This window comes from Saccostrea cucullata, unplaced genomic scaffold (assembly GCF_032062105.1).
Source record: "Saccostrea cucullata isolate Sc308-1 unplaced genomic scaffold, CSIRO_AGI_Scuc_v1 ctg4319, whole genome shotgun sequence".
Taxonomy (NCBI): domain Eukaryota; kingdom Metazoa; phylum Mollusca; class Bivalvia; order Ostreida; family Ostreidae; genus Saccostrea; species Saccostrea cuccullata.
Genome location: NW_026931579.1, coordinates 1 through 5,098, shown reverse-complemented (window position 1 = coordinate 5,098; position 5,098 = coordinate 1). Strand labels below are relative to the sequence as shown.

The following is a 5,098-nucleotide window of genomic DNA, read 5'->3' as shown; positions in this document are numbered from 1 at the left end:
ATGAAATTACAAATTGTAAATGTACTTTATTTCCCCATCAATATATTGGCGCGGTTCCAAAAAAAAAAACCACGTGCAGGGCGGGGCAAACAGCTAGACAGAAGCAGTGCTTGGAGCACGTGGATTGGCGGAATCAAAGCATATAAATATAAGGAATAACTGTCAGGAATTTCAAATCACTACGATGATCAATCGATTCTGTCTGAACTGATAATTTTATGCATAAACGCCTTCGGCGTTTATGCAAATTATCACGCAAGCCAATCGATTGATCACATCATGAAATCGAAAAATAAGACAGTTATTCCTTAAATCAATGAAAGATACTTTGAATCAGTTCGTATCTTAAATTTACAATAGAGGGTTTAGAGTCCGGATACATATATATGTAGTACAAACGCACGTGATCGACCTTACGTCATTTAATCAAATTTTGAAAATGAACTTTTATGTTTACAAAAAATGATTGCAGGAGAAAGGGTATCAAAATTACAAATAATGACTTATCATTTAACGTGTGATAACAGTTTAGTGTATTGTCATTTATAAATGCAAAAACAAATGTCATATATTTTATCATAATTGTAGTAAGGACGAGATAGGGTACACCTTATTGGATGTAAAAATCAGAACACTAGTAAAATTGTTATAGTTTGTAGTTACATGTAAGAAGTTTCAATGATGCTTACTTTAAAACAAGCACTAATTTATAGATTCAAATCTTACATGGTACAGAAGTAGGACATTTTCCTGAATTTTCTCAATTCTGGTGGAATCTCGTCATATTTGAGATGCTTTTCTCTTCGGAAAACATAGAGCACAAGCTTGCCTATCTGAGTTTTTAGCTCTACTGGTCAGTCTTTGAGAGACCAGCTAGAAGAGCTTATGCCATAGTAATGCGTCCGTCGTCCGTCCGTCTGTCTAGCTGTCCGTCTGTCTATAAACAATTTATTTTTCAAAATGCTACTCCTCCTACAGTTTTGGCCTGATTTCAATATAAACCAATATAAACTGGCACACAAGTAGACTACACTAAAATACATAATTCTGTTTATCAATTTTTGATTTCGATGAACGGTGTTGCCGTGGTTACTAAAAATAGAAATTTCTGTGAAATACTTTCAAAATGCTACTCCTCCTACAGTTTTGGTCTGATTTCAATATAACTTGGCACACAAGAAGACTACACTAAGATACATAATTCTGTATATCAGTTTTTGATTTCGATGAACGATGTTGCCTTGGTTACTAAAAATGGAAATTTCTGTGAAATACTTTCAAAAAGCTACTCCAAATACAGTTTTAGTCTGATTATAATATAATTTGGCATGCCATGGCCAGTAGACTATACTGATCGAGATACATAATTATCAGTTTTGTGTTTTTGATTTTGATGATTATTCTAAATTATGCTTTTGTAAAGTTTATATATATGGGTCATTTTCAAAAAAAGTCTATTTTTTGAATGACATATTTTGAAAAATGAAAGTGGTTTTACTATGATTTTTTCAACTTTATTTGAATAATATAGTAATAAACTACTAAAATCCACTGCATTGCATAAAAGAAAATATTTCTTTTAAAAAATATTGACTTTTTATTTTAGTCATTTAAACTTTAATGTCCTTCCTGTTACTTTCATAAAAAGAGCTGTAAAACTCTATTTCAAAATTTTCATCAAATTTTCTTTTGTATACCGTTAATAAATGAAAAAATTATCATTGAATGCCAAGATGTTTTACATTCATCTAATATATGAGCGTTTAAAAGCATGTCAAACTACCATATACCAAACAGAAGCAAAATCTACGGGTTTTTCTTCATAAAAGCCTTATTGCGGAATGTTTATATGCTATAGTTGAAAAAAACATTCTTGTACATTATTTTTGTGATAAGAATAAACAGTTACAGAAAGTTATTTAAACAGGTGCTCTGCCAAAGCAATTTAAACTAGGAAAATATACTGGTAACAGTAAGGACTCGGGTAACAGGAAGGACAAAACAGTAAGAGGATGGACAAAACAGTGTAACAGGATGGACAATGAAATCTACATTTTAAATAAAAATTGACTTTTTTTAACTTTATTGGTTAGGAAAAGAGAAATAAATGTAGAATAAAAAAAATGATTTTGTCAAATCTGGCAAATTTGAGACAATAAAAGACATTTATGTCCATCCTGTTACGAAATTTAATTCTAAAGTGCTATTAAAATATTTATCAGTTCAATTTTTGTTTATGAAAGGTACTTTATGCTGTTGCAAAACTAAGAATTTTTCATAATTTTAAGAAAAACAAATGATGAAACTTAAATAGGTATATAAATACCAGGATAATTTGTCCCTCCTGTTACAATTTTTGTCCATTCTGTTACAAGAGTGCATGTTTAAGTTATAATGGCACTATTTGAAGCACTAACTTATTTCAATATGATTTACGAAGTTTTTTAACATGTGTTATTAAACTTATATTACTTAGAAAAATAAAAGTAATTGTTTTTATTGTTAAAACTCAAGATATGAAGTCCAGTTTTCCTTACTGTTACCATACTAAAGTTAACAGGAATGACAGTAACAGGATGGACATTTCTCATATAAATCACCGGTTATTTAGTATAACGTACTTTTTTTTGCATCATCAAGACATTGAAACAGTTTCTTTGTAACTTAGTAAATCTGATTGTTTTAGCAGAATAAACAATTTAAAGAGAACTTGCATATTATGAGGGTAACAGATAGGACATATTTACACTATACTCTACCAATAAGACAAACTTATCGACCTTTGAACCCTTTCTTTACTCACTTTCAAATCATGGCGCTCATAAACTTGAGACAACAGAAAATGATGATATATTGTGGATCATGAAAACAGTTCCTAGGAAAGTGAGATAACTTTGATTTTAACATTTTCTTTTTGGTAACAGGAATGACATAAACTGGAAGGACATGTCACTTCCTGAATGTTAAATGCACAATACTAGTCTTTAGTGGGCGGCATAAATAAAACAATCATATTAAATTAATCCGTAAATGAATTCAATTAATATGAGGTGCAAAATTTGTACATATCTTCACAGGGTAATATTTTCCCTATCATTTAAATAAGCGCGTTATAACATTTTTGTTAATGTGACATGGTTTTACTGTTAAATTTTACTCGGAATGCAGATAATATTTTTTATAAAACACCTGGGAGATGATCATAAAATAACTTATAAGCTGTATGACCATGTATATTAACCAACGGGAAAAAAAATTTCACTCTAAAAAATGTTTTCCTATTATTCTGATCAAAAGACAAAAAAGTGGACTTTTTTTAAAAATGACCCTTTAAATGTCCTAAATGCTACTTTTCTCTTCCTTTATTATAAGTACAAACCAGCAGAGCTACAGTCTCGACAGACACTTCTGGTGATTTCGATGAAGGGTGTTGTCATGGTTACTAAAAATAAAAATTTCTGTGAAATTCCTCTAAAACGCTACTCCTCCCCTAGGCGGATCCAGGAATTTGTAAAAGGGGGGTCCTTCGCCATGACACTGTATCGGCTTGAGACAAGAAGGGACATCTGAAGGATACAATAGCTCTGATACCCGGTCAATTCTAGATCTATTTCTTTGAAAGTCATTGCACAAATTTTGAGGGATTGCATATTTTTCTAGAGCTTTAGGCTGTCTAAAATTAAAACTATGTTTAACGTCACCCGCGCGCGTAGGTTTATGAGAAATTCGTCTTTGGAAAAAACAAACAATTCGGAATTCCGTATGTCCGATCCGGTTTGGTTCTACAATTAGCGACTAAATTCTGCTTCCCGTAGTGACAGAAAATGTGCTTTGATAGTCGCAGTAAAGGCAGTTGGTGTCTTATTAAGAAAAATAGTGAATTAAAGAGCTTGGGACCATAAATGTAAGTAAAAAATAGATGATTTTATGATTGAAGTTAATGACAAAGTCTAGTTTGTTGATTTTTTATCAGTCTTCGAATCACATGTACAGACCGACAGACTCTCAGTTCGTGATTATTGGCTGAACTTTATATTGTATTTTGGAGACAATCGAAAAACTTTTTTACTGAGTGGAAAGTGTGTCAAAAACCAATATTTATATACAGTGAAAAGCATCATTTAAATCTTATTTAGTTTATTTAATATTAAAAAAAAATTTCTGTAAAAATCGAAAGGAACAGTAATGAGTAAGATAATTGATTTCTTCATAATTCATGTACCAGTACAAATAGCTACAATTTTTGGAAAAGATAATACTTGTCTTAACCATTTGAGCAGGGAGAAGCTTACCGAAGATATGGCCTTTCTAGTGAAGGAGAGTAAGGAAAGTGGTTTGAGGTATTCCAAGACATGAAGAATCCTGTCCTTTGTGTGGAATTCAAGGTATTAAAGATAATCTAACAGCTATCAGTATGGTCCAAATATTAGTATTCACACTTTCAAAACTTAATGCTAGTAGATCTAGTACTAAGAAAAAATACGACATAATTCAATTTGAGGATATTTCAACATAAACAGTTTTAAATATTGCCATCAATAATTTTAATTGTAGATATTGAGCAACTATTTCCACAAGAAGAAGCATTTGCCTCCAGGGTACCATGGACATGTGGCAATATAAGTCCAAAGGACAACTGAGGCCTAGTTAAAAGCCACTTTCCTGCACATTCAGTCTTAGACTACATTTTCGCTAACAATAGGACTCAAATTGATTTACATACTAAGGAAAAACTCTGCTAGGAAAATTAATCGTATTAGGTGCCATATCAATTAAATGCTCATATTACTTAATTGTAATGTTTTTAATGTACTGAATAGGTTAATCTGAATAAATTCACAATTGTTTGAAAATTTTGTTTGTTTATTTTTTTCCTCCCTCCCTCGTAGGTTTTGAACTTTAGATGTGACGTTAAACGTAGAATTAACTTTAAACAGCCTTATGGTATAATGCTGTGCTGAATTTCAGGTGCTGCCATCCCTTTGTCGCGGTGCGTCTCAAGTTTTTGTACAAAACTGAGAAGAATTGCTGCCTAGATCCATCCTGCGGACAAAAATTTTAAACTTGATATATTCAGCGGTAAACGGAGATATACTAC

The 5,098-nt window shown here is 31.5% G+C and overlaps 1 long non-coding RNA gene across 1 annotated transcript; it reads left to right on the top strand.

Annotated features, from left to right (window-relative positions):
- The first annotated feature begins 4,292 nt into the window (after window positions 1-4,292).
- LOC134233049 (uncharacterized) lies at window positions 4,293-4,853 on the top strand. Its single transcript, XR_009984906.1, has 2 exons — window positions 4,293-4,385; window positions 4,555-4,853. It is a non-coding gene; the product is annotated as an uncharacterized LOC134233049 (long non-coding RNA).
- The last annotated feature ends 245 nt before the right edge of the window (window positions 4,854-5,098 follow it).